Source organism: Magnolia sinica, chromosome 10 (genome assembly GCF_029962835.1).
Source record: "Magnolia sinica isolate HGM2019 chromosome 10, MsV1, whole genome shotgun sequence".
In the NCBI taxonomy this organism is placed as follows: domain Eukaryota; kingdom Viridiplantae; phylum Streptophyta; class Magnoliopsida; order Magnoliales; family Magnoliaceae; genus Magnolia; species Magnolia sinica.
The window spans coordinates 40,611,343-40,623,741 of record NC_080582.1 but is presented as its reverse complement, the minus strand read 5'-3'; the positions used below and the strand labels follow the sequence as shown (position 1 = coordinate 40,623,741).

Genomic DNA, 12,399 nt, shown 5'->3' with positions numbered 1-12,399 from the left:
ACATCACATAGCCTAGGTATAGCTGGTTGTATTCATGGACTTACCCGCATATTATTACTCTGATATTATATACTTGACACTCGCCTTGCACACATTTACACCATCCTCCAAGCTTTTATAAGCTTATGCACGACCATTGCATGTAAGTGTCATTGGATCGTTGCAGCGTTAAGGTAGGAGTGCACATCAGATCATTTTGGAGCTTTTTAATCACCCTTTATTTCCCTTTCTGCATTGTACTCAAAGTTTTTTAATATAGAGAATATGTGGTGATGTTGTTTTATGACTTGGTTATGCTTGTGGTTATGCTCCATTACAAAAAAAATTCATATTAAAAATCCTCCTTGTAGGCTGGAATTTGGCATATGAATGCCGGGAGTCAAGAATGAGGCACTACGGAGGCTGTCAATGCCGGATTCAAAAATTTTGTGAGCTCGTTTTTCGAGTTTGGGGCGTGACATAAGTTGGTATCAGAGTATAACTTGCGAATACCTAAGATCACATCACATATCTACTATGAACTTAAAATGAATAGGTTCCGAGTCTGAATAACTTAGCGATTTTTCGACATAGACCCTTAACATTTATGCCTTCAAGAATTCTCAAGGATAATAGGCCCTTGTTCCTTCCTGTAGGACGTGATGCCTAGAAGAGCGACCCGAGTGAATCCCACTCCACCACCTGCGACTCCCTCTCTACCACCTGCGATTTCTGCTCCACCACCGGATATTCCTACTTTCCAGCCTGAGGATGCCACTCCTCTACCTGAGACCGGTGCGGATCCGACCGTACCTGTGAGTGCCGCCCAGCTTCAGCAGATGCTGCAGGCGATGACCGCTATTCTTCAGGGGCAGAGCAGGCGTCGCACTGTGACACTAGTCGAGGCTGAGTAGGATCGTGTGAGCACCCTTCTCAAGGACTTCCAACAACATGATCCCCTGTGTTTCCGGGGCGAGCCAGACCCTACTATAGCAGAGATATGGTGCTCCGAGGTGGAGAAGATATTCGACACCATGAGATGTACTACTTAGCAGCGAGTCCCATTAGCCGTATTTCTTCTCCAGGGTGAGGCTCAGCATTGGTGGGCATTTGTCGCCCGATCGGTAGCGGCCAACTTTATGTGGACCTGGGAGGACTTTGTAGACCGGTTTGACCGGAAGTTCTTTCCCGAGCATGTGAGGTAGTAGCATGCATTAGAGTTTGAGACTCTAATCTAGGGGGACATGACTGTTTCCCAGTATGAGGCACGTTTCATCGCACTATCGAGATTCGCGACGTGCCTTATTGTTGATAAGGGGTGAAAGGCATGCCATTTTGAGAACGGCTTGCGTCCTGCCCTCAGGAGCCGTGTGATCGGACACATGCTTCCGACATTTGAGCAGATTATAGAAAGGGCCCAAATCTACGAGTCAGATTAGGCTGGTTTACAAAGAGCCCGTGACTAGAGGGGAGATCAGAAGAGGAAGGCACCCTCTGGTAGTTCCCACCAGCAACGTCGTTCACAGTAATGACGCACAACCCGCCCAGCATTATGAGCACTAATAACACCCCAGCACCACCTTCGGGACCGTTCACAGGTACCTGCTTTGGATGTGGTAAGACAAGACATCGTGTGCATGAGTGTCCCCATCAGCAGTAGCAGCAGCCGAGGGCACCGCATCCACCTCCGCGACAGCCACCACAGCAGCAGTAGCAGCGACTGCAGTACCAGCCTCCGAGACCTCCCCCACAGTAGCAGAGGTAGCAGATCAAGCCACCATAGCGGCAACAACATTAGTAGAGACCTCAGAGGGGACCCACACCTCCCCAGCATGCCCAGGGGAGATTTTAAGCCGCCTAGCAGGACCCTCAGTCATCAGGAGGGGTCGTCGAGGGTACTCTCCCTGTTTTTGCATGCATTACACGTGTATTATTTAATTCTGGTGCATCACATTCCTTTGTGGCCGATGATTTCTGCAGATCGACCGGTTTGCCGATGGAGTCTACCTGTGAGGGTTTGTTAGTATCGACGCCCTTAGGGAAGACTGCAGTGTTGGGCCGATTTTGCGTATCTTCTCCCGTTCTAATTGGGGGTATCTTTTTGCTTGCTGATTTATTTGTATTGCCGATGTCCGAGTTTGATGTCATCATGGGCATGGATTAGCTCGTAAAGTACCACATCATATTAGACTGCTCAGCGAGAATAGTCATGTTCTATATACCCGGCGTGCCAGAGTTTCAGTTTGTTGCCGAGCCCAGAGGAGAGTAGCTTTCCTGCCTATTGTCATGTGCCGTTGAGGAGCCAGCTACTTTGAGTATCGATCAGCTACCGATCATTTGTAGTTTTCCCAATGTGTTCCAGGAGATTCCAGGGTTACCACCTCTTCGGCACACCGAGTTCCAGATTGATCTTGTGCCTGGTATGCGTCTATTTCGAAGGCCTCGTATTGTATAACACCGTTAGATTTATGAGAACTGTAGAAGCATTTGGATGAGTTGCGTGAGTTAGGCTTTATCCGTCCGAGCAGTTCGCTGTGGGGAGCGTCGGTACTCTTCGTGAAGAAGAAGAATGGCTCATTAAGGCTTTGCATAAATTATCGCGAGCTCAACAAGGTCACAATCAAGAATAAGCACCCACTTCCGAGGATCGATGATTTGTTTGATCAACTGCAGGATGCGCAGTTCTTTTCAAAGATAGACTTGTGGTCCGATTATCATCAAGTTTGAGTCCGAGATGAGGATATCCTAAAGATAGCCATCAGGACTCATTATGGTTATTTTGAGTTCTAGGTCATGTCCTTCAGACTGACCAATGCGCCTATAGTATTCATGCAGTTGATGAACAAGGTCTTCCAGCCGTATCTTGACTAGTTTGTTGTGGTGTTCATTGACAACATTTTGATATATTCGAGGACCCGTGAGGAGCATGTCACTACAAGAAATTTCACTTTTACCTACGAAACATTTCGTAGGTAAATGATATTATTTCGTAGGCAAAGAGTTTTACCTACAAAATATTTTGTCTGTAAATTTGTTGGTAAAAAGCCGTGGCTAAAGACTTTTACCGATGAAAAAATGTCATCGTCGGTAATGGTAAGACTTTTACCAACGAAATTAAAAACTTTGTTGAGACCTTTACCAACAAAGTGTTAAGACTTTTACCTACGAACGTTTTCGTAGCTAAAAACTTTGTTAAAACTTTTACCTACGAACATTTTTTGTTGTTAAAAACTTTGTTAAAACTTTTACCTACGAATTGTTTCATAGGTACAAATGGTGTTTAGACTTTTACCTATGAACATTTTCGTAGCTATAAACTTTATTAAAATGTTTACCTACGGTGTTTAGACTTTTACCTACAAACATTTTCGTAGCTACAAACTTTATTAAAACGTTTACCAACGACATGTTTCGTAGGTACAAACTGTATTAAGACCTTTACCTACGAATGTTTCCGTAGCTATAAACTTTGTTAAAACTTTTATTCGTAGGTACAAATGGTTAAGACTTTTACCTACGAACGTTTTCGTAGCTAGAAACTTTGTTAAAGCTTTTACCTACAACATGTTTCGTAGGTACAAACTATGTTAAAACTTTTACCTATGAACGTTTTCGTAGCTAATAAATGTGTTACTACTTTTACCTACAAATGGAAAATACAAATTAAACAGCTTTTTTCTAAAAAGAAACAGAGATCCCACATGAGGAAAAAGAAAAAGAAAGCAAATCCAACCCCAAAAAGAATTAGAGAAAAAGAAAAAGAAACCAGCACATATATGGTATTTGGATGAGCAGTAGCTTTGAGAAGATAATCAGTACCCCAACGAATAGCTTCCTACAACGAATATCATCATACAGAAAAGTTATGCAGGAAAATTGAAGAACTAAAAATATAGAAAAAGATAAGGATGAGATGTCATAAAAAAGAGAGAGAGACAATACTTCAAGAGCACAGGCTCATCTTCTCAATTATAAACTCTGAAAAACTAAGCAAAATCTGCATTATCTAAAAACCAAATAAACATCCAACAATTCATGGGCTGAAGTGAATGCTTCCCCATACTTTTGTTCAAATATTAATCTTTCCCACTCTTTCTTTAGATCCATAGGTGCCTCAAACCTATTGGACAGTCATGGCCTGAACAAAATCAGCAATACATAGCTTCCAAAACAGATAGTATTCAATTATCAACTTTCTTTCAGAAAGTTTTAAATCTCAAGTTTGTAACACTGGAGTAAAATGCGAAATATGGCATGGACATTTCAAACATGAGAATTATCTTCAAATTACCCCACATTATGATCCCAACCATTGAATGAGTGGGCCTTTCTAAAACTTGCTGTCCAACTATCTTTGGGCACTCAGAAACATCCAACCAGTAAGATATTACAAAGTGTGACCCATAGATTGGTAGATTTGGAAAAGCCAAACAAATGCACCAAATGGACAGAAAAGATAGCTTATATGTTCAATGTCTTGTGCATCTATTTTTATTTCATGTTGGGAAAACACTACTTTTGCAATTGATGCAATATTTGAATGGAAAGTTCTGTTCTCGCACCTTATGTTATATTGGTACATGCAGCTATATGTTGTTGCAGAAGGCTCTACCCATGTGTGGGCTTAGCAAACTTCACCCAGTAAAAACAATCATGATGTAATTTGAAACATTATTTATCTGACTTGCAAACCTGACTGTAAAAACTAAAATCTACAATGGAAGACTTCAAAATAAAAAGACAATTCAATGAAGGTCTGTCAAGCAGATGAAGAGCTCCACAATGTGATGGCCTTTTATGTACCTAACTAACAAGCAACAAGTAAAAAATAAGAACAAAAACATGTGAATAGATTGAAAAAACAACGATCAAATATCAAAACAGTCTGAAAAAAATTGTGACAATTGAACATACATATGGGGGACTGTTGTTAGTTGACTCACCTGTTTTTTGGACATGCTCGATGCACTCTTGACCCGAGGGGAGCTCGTTCTAGACCAAGCGAGGCAAACTTGTTCACTTGCTAGGTGCGAAAATGCATCTCCTGTGAAATCTATAACAACATAAGAACACCTATGGTAGTTCAACAAGGAAACTCCGGCAATCATCTTAACTGAAACTTGTAATGTATATAGAACTAGCAAAAGGTAGAGATGCTGAAAATTTCTGCTGAGGAATGTTCAAAATCCAGAATGTAATACTCTAGATTCTTATGAGAAATGCATCACGTACATTGTAAAAAGATATTTGGAATGGCATTGCAGGTATAATTGGACTTTCCCGGCTAATTTGGAATGGCATTGCATGTATAATCAAGAATAGAAGTCAGACCAAAGTTCTGAATTTTTCTAGAATGTATTTCTGAAGAGGAGTGGGTTAGAAGCATTGCCTTCAGCTTCATCTTCCCATCATTAGCCATAAACCAGCAGATTACATTAAAATATTAGTTGTCAATGCACAAATATCTCCCATAATCCAAAAAGAACCAGGCTAACAAACTGATAGCCCCTTGGGTGGAACTTTCATAAGATCCACCCCATTAAAATATTAGTTGTCAATGCACACGTATCTCCCACAAACCTGCAGATTACATTAAAACCATTCTTCTAATGTTCCTTGTCAAGATGAAAGAACTACCTAAAAAGTGCAGTATTCCAAAAACTAGGTAGGCCACACCATAGGAAACAAAAGAATATTGATGACTTGGAAAGAAGAGAAGGAACACTGGGGCTCCACAATGAGTTCCCCAGTTATTAAACTTTCAAATCCCAAAAGCGGCATATGCATGAAGTTGGAAATCATCATTAGTATGGTTTCTATAATTTAACGGACAAAAAAGAAACAAAAATTATCATTAGTATGGTTTTTATAATTTGAGCAAAAATTATGTTGATGAACCTGCAAAGAAGTGTCACGAGAAAATAAAAATTGAACATAAGGAGCAATAATAGTTCTTAAAGAAAAATAAATTTGATTTAAATAGCCATTCATTTCTTCAACAAGCTGGCTGGTGGATGTAATGTAACTAGCTTCAACAAGCTAGGTGGTGGATGGAATGGAACTACCCTTCATTTCCTGAAAATAGGAGTAAAGCAAGCAAAGAATTCTAGTTAATGTAATGGAACTAGCTTCACAACTATTGATTGCTCCAACCATTAACAAAAGGCATATACTGCACCTATGCATCATGTTTATCAAAATATCCCAAATATCACAAATCATATAAGATTCCAAACAATTTAGAATTGATCAATCACTGTGAAATGCCAAGTTATTTACCTAAGGCATGTTTTGTTCCACAGCACTATAATGCAGATGTATAAGAGATTAGGTTATCTGGCAAGTAATGCAAATGCATAAGAGATTAGGTTATCTAACAAGGCATGTTTTGTTCCACAACACTCTAATGCAAATGCTACCTTGATGCCTGGTGGAGATGCTGAAAGTAATGAAAACCAATAGCAAAAGGTTAGCATTTCCAAGAAATGAGCTTTTCTCGAGATATAACCATGAGAACATTGTATTAAGTTACTATTGTAAAACACAATTTGTGAAGCAGAGCCCTCTCAAAAGGAAATTGAGGTTTTCAGCTTTAAAAAGAGATAAATACATCTTGGTTTTTGGTTGGCTTGGACGAATGGAAAATCAAGTATACTCATGATGAAAGGATTGAATTCATGGTCTGGAACTCAGTTCTGGAAACTGTTGCAAATTTCATTCACTGAAATGTCCTGTTCATAGCCATAAACTTTCCTTGTCATTCAGTTAAATACCTATGCCAATAAAATCTATCAAGTTCTACCATGCATCACAATATTATGCGAATCCACCGCATCTAACTTATGTGAATCAGTTGGATCATGCCATAGTTAGATGAAAACAGATTTGATAAACACGTGACTGTTAATGAAGGGAAAGTACCATAACTCAAGTCAACAAGTCCTACTAGTTATATAATTGGATCAAAGAAGGCCAATGCATCTCCCATGAATTGAGATGCCATACAATAATAAAGGCTTGGACATGACAATATGCAGTTCTAAGACATATAAGAAGAATATTCCTGCAAATAAAAAGGGTCTAAGTTTGATTGACTTGTAATGAACAAATTCACTTGATCAAGTCAATTCAAATTGAGTCAGACAATACTTACAGCAAGCTAGCTTGGTTTTCTCTAAACCTAAAGAACCTAGTCAAAAGTACTTTGACATTTTGATCAATAGGTCAAAAATTCAAAAGAGTACTCAAAGACTAGATTAGATAGCAGGGTAAAACAACACTCTTTAGCCATTTGAAAACCAGCCAATCTTAAAAGTAAAAAGGGAATAGTACAAACATTATTTTAAAAAGATAAAGAAAAAAGAAAGGGAACTTGTTCACCTGCACCATGGGTTGTTGGTCCAATTCTATTGACCATTCATTTGTTTTACATACACACAGTCCACCTATTATAAAATAAAAAAAGAAGAGAGATTTTGAAAAAAAAAAAATTTTTTAAACAAAACAAAATTCTAATTCCAGCATCTATGTTGTATTGGATGTATTTGACTGATGCCGGCGATGTACCCAATGCATGCCCTTGTTTTTTTTTTTTTTTTTTTTTTTGTGGATGGACTCATATGGACCTGACTGAAAGGGCACTCCAAATGCCTCGAACAATGGGGCAGTTGTATAGTTTGTCCTGCAACCATTGATACCACCATATGCCAACTACAAATAGCAGAGTTTGTATGAGAGACTGAGTGCGAAGGGATTAGCCCCCATATATACGTTAGCCAAAAAAAAAAAAAAAAACAAGAATGTGACCAAGATGGAAAGGGGTCAAAGTAGCCCGGAGGCTTCAAAATAGATGATAATGCTAACACAAACTCAATGCGAATGGGGATCCAAGATATAGAGAATTCATTACAACCATCCAACAGCTCTGAGTTTGAACATTCAGTTGCAGAGTGTTTAAGCTTTGGTTTACAGAATGAATTTGGTAAACTTATCTTAATATGCATGGAACTTGGCAGCATCAATATCCGTCTTCAGAACATTTGTAATCCCATAAGTCCACTCAGCAGCTACGATACACTGACTAGCATATTTGGGCTATGTGCCATCCGTGACAATGCCTAGCAAATGAACAGTACATGCATGCCAAGTGTATGGAAATGCAATGCACGATAACTTAGATAAACAGGTCCAAAATTGGATCATTTTTCATGCAAAGTAGCTAATTGCTCCAGTACCTTATCATGTCATCTTCCACTAATTATTGCCGTTGGGAAATAGTTTGCAACATCCCACACGACTTCACACATATGTGAACAAGTTGTGACAAATTATGATGTGAAGAAAGCCTTTTAGCCCAACTTCATCATAGAAAACTACCAAATGCAGGCTTTCTGAAAATGGCAGTCACAAATGTGTTAAAAGAAGAACAATAGAAGAATGTAGTTTGAGCATCTAAGTGTGGAATTCTCTAGACAAAAAGGTAGAAATGGTCTAAAAACTCATAAGAATGGAATACCTTCTCATTTCTAGAACTACAGTGCATTTATGTCAGGTGACTGAACATTTGTAGAAGGAAGCCTTTTCTATGATACAAATAAAATAAACACAATTAAATCCTTGTAGCATGTTTGTATACATATAACATATCTATATAACATAAACAAATCACAAAAAAAAAGCCATCACCATCATAGGCTAGGCCAATTGAACCAAACAACTCTTTTGCTACATTCTGTTTCTTTACAGGCATTGACTCTATATTAAGCACATCCATCTATTTTAAGAGGTAATCAGAGAGTTGCTCAACCCCTGCTAAATGTGAATTCATTGTGTTATATAGATTATGCAAAGACTGAATTTGTCAATATATAAAGTTTGAAAATGTCAATATCATAGCCCCTTGTCCAACAATGCAACCTGCAGCATACAAAAGAAAAAAGAAAAAAAAAAAAAAAAAAAAAAGGACCACCTGATTGCATAAAAATATGAAAATTGCAGGCAATGCTGACAGATGGTGATTGAGAAGCTTTTGACTAATCAGGTATTTGATTACTTCGAACATGAGGAATTTGTATTCACAAAAATATTGTTGCTTTGTGATTTTCTAAGTTGTGAATCAAATCTTTCTTAGTACAAGACTTCTTTAATACAATGGAATATCAGAGAAGTGAAAAGAAGAATGAAGAAAATGTAAACTTCTCTGTCCTTCTGCATATGCCACTTCAGTGTCCTTCTTGCTTCTGTTTTTCCTTCTCGAATAACACAAAACAGACAGAAACATAAAGCATAAATCAGAGAAATGAAGGGAAGAAAATATAAGGAAAAAAAAAACTTTTAGAATGAATTTTAGGTTTTACTTGTACTCAAATGCCCTATCATCTAATTAGTGGCACACATGAATCTATTAGTGATGGAGAGTAATGTCTGGTGGGTAGAGCCGTTTGTAGAACTCTTGCCAATCTAATTAGTGGCACACACGAAATCGCAGCTTAACATTTATTTTGATTGCACAAAATGAGAGAGCTAATCACTCAAAGTAGATCCATGTGGTAGTAGGAATCTGCTTGTTGTGGATAAAACACATGCATCATGATGGGCCCCACAGCTTTTCCAATAGTGCACAGTACTGACATTGGTGCTGTGTGCCACACTACGCAATCCGAGTCCAAGGAGCACATGCAAAAGAAACATTCAGTTCATACGCAGAACAAGTCCACAATTAAATCATATATCATGAGCTTACATTTATTTTGACCATGCAAAATGGGGGAGCTAATAGCTCAAAGTAGATCCATGTAGTATTAGGAATCTGCTTGTCATGGTAAGCTGATTAATGAGAGAAATAGATGGCAGAAAACAGACCTTTTTTCGAATGGAAAAACTCTTTGTTTTTAGCTCCCTTTTGTAAATAATGATGAATTCTGTGCATAGAATCAATCAAAACCTCTAGAAAAACCCAAAAGACCTGCTAACATACTCAAAAGTTGGCATACAGATAATGGCAGATGGTCTGATTTTTGCAACATATCATAGGATTCCTTCACAACACATCACAATCTACTTCAAACGATGTATCACAAGCGGATTGTTGCAAACAGCATATGGGATATCACAAGACAACAACAGATGGTGTCCAACTGATTCTTCAAACACAAGATAAAACCAGTTCCTATAAATCACAAGCTGATTTTCCAAACCAAATATCGCAGGATGACAACAGATGGTGTACATAGAAACACAGATTAATTAAAAAAAATAAAAACAATGACTAATAGCAATGCTCAACAAGAGAGGGACCTAATTTCAGAAAATATCACGTACTAATTTTCCATAACTTTCAAAAAAAATTTGCAGTCTTCCAACCATACAACCATATGGGCCAACTCATGGGTAGAGAAAAAAAATGGAACTCAAATGCGATCCACACAAAACATTCCTTGTTGAGACATTTCATCATACAGTTAGCATACATGACATATAGGAGATTATATACAACGGATTTTTCAGTTTTTATAAGTGAGGCCAATGTTCAGTGACCTAAATTCTGATATTATATATGATCCATGCACCAAAAATCTGAAAAAAGGGGCCCAACCTATATAAAATGAAAAGAAAAACATTAATAATAATAGGTAATTTACTAACAAATTGGAGATTGGTAAGGAACGTAATCATTTATTGTTTTTCATGTGAAAGTATACTCAGATGATTGAATGACTGAATATCTCACTTTGTTGGAGTGTGACACAAAGCACCCTACAGACGAGTGAGACAGAATCTTCAACTGAGAACACCACAGCACCACCATAGCTTCTTTCCTCTCCTCCGCCACACTCACTTTCTCCCAGAACTCATTTTCGTCATTTGTTTCGAGAGAGGGAGGAGAACGAGAGATGGAGCAAAGATCGGGATGGAGACAGAGGTTTAGGGGAAGAAGGGTTTAGGGAATGCAACGGAGAGAATGAGAGAGAAGAGAGAGAGACCGTATGAAATCCCTACTTTTGGGTGCGGCTCTGTTTTAGCACGCGCCCAAATTTGGGAGGCGGATTGGCTACTGGTGGTGGGTGCTCTGTGGGCCCCACCATGATGTATATGTTTCATCCATTCCATTCATCTATTTTTAGAGATCATTTTAGGGATTAGCACAAAAAATGATAGGTATATAAATCTCAGGTGGACTACACCATAGGAAATCAATAATGGTTGGATATCCACTATTAAAATCCTCCTGAGGCCCACTGTACTGTTTATTTGAAATCTAATATGTTGATTAGGTCATAAAGACCTAGGTGAAGGGAAATAATAAATATTAGCTTGACCCAACCCCAAAACGTTTTTAATGGTCAACATTCATCCAACACTTTTTTTTGTAACGTGGTCCACTTGAGGTTTAAATATACCCCATTTTTTCTCTCATATCATAAAATGATCTATAAAAATAAATGGACAACATGGATGAAACACATATATCATGGTGGGGCCCACAGATCACCAACCACCAGCCATTGCCTGGTGTAAATAGATTTGAGGTCGACCACACCACATAAAAACAATAATAATTGGTTATCCATCATTAAAACCCTCCTAAGGCCCACTTTACTTTTTATTTGACATTCAATCTGTTGATTAGGTCATATAGGCCTAGATAAAGGGGAAAAACAAAAATCATCTCGATCCATGACTTTTATGGCCCCTGAAATGTTTTACATGGTTAACGCTCATTCAACACTGTTTCCTGTTAATGTGGTCCATTTCATATTGGGATATGCCTCATTTTTTGTCTCGTGCCTTAAAGATGATTTTTAAAAATAGATGGACAGCATGGATTAAACACATACGTTAGGGAAGCGTCCACAGAGCATCAACCACAAGCCATTGGATGGTGCCAGGGGGAGCAGCTAATTTGTTCCCCTTATTTGTGGTATGGTTCATTTAATTAATTTTTGGATATGAATAATTTTTTGGATAGTTCTCTAAAATGATATCGAAAAATGGATGAACAAGCCAATGATCCCAAATTTTCGGTAAATCCAAAACTCAAGTGGACCATGTCACACGAAACAGTGCGGAATAATGATTTCCACCATTGATACCTTCCTTGGGCGCATAGTAATGTTAATTTGACATCCAACATGTTCAAAATATCAAGAAGATATGAATGCAGATAAAACACAAAAAGATATGAATTAATGTGGGCCAACTACGATAACAGTGTAAAATATACTCTGTCCATCATTTTCTCCAAACCATGATACAATGAGATCTAAAAAATGAGATAGATCCATTGTCGAAGTGGGCCATACTACGGAAAAACAGTGAGAACGGAAATAGTGAGACCCGAACTTTAATGGAACATTGGGCTATATGGTCTAGGCTAGATTGGTTCATTTAGCCCATCCCATTGGTTATTTATATGGCTGG

At 38.3% G+C, this 12,399-nt stretch overlaps 1 long non-coding RNA gene across 1 annotated transcript; it reads right to left on the bottom strand.

The window, feature by feature from the left end:
* Positions 1 to 9,039: 9,039 nt before the first annotated feature.
* On the bottom strand, positions 9,040 to 10,829 carry LOC131257439 (uncharacterized). Its single transcript, XR_009177402.1, has 3 exons — positions 10,709 to 10,829; positions 9,336 to 9,899; positions 9,040 to 9,227 (listed from the first exon to the last, which is right to left on the bottom strand). It is a non-coding gene; the product is annotated as an uncharacterized LOC131257439 (long non-coding RNA).
* Between the last annotated feature and the right edge of the window lie 1,570 nt (positions 10,830 to 12,399).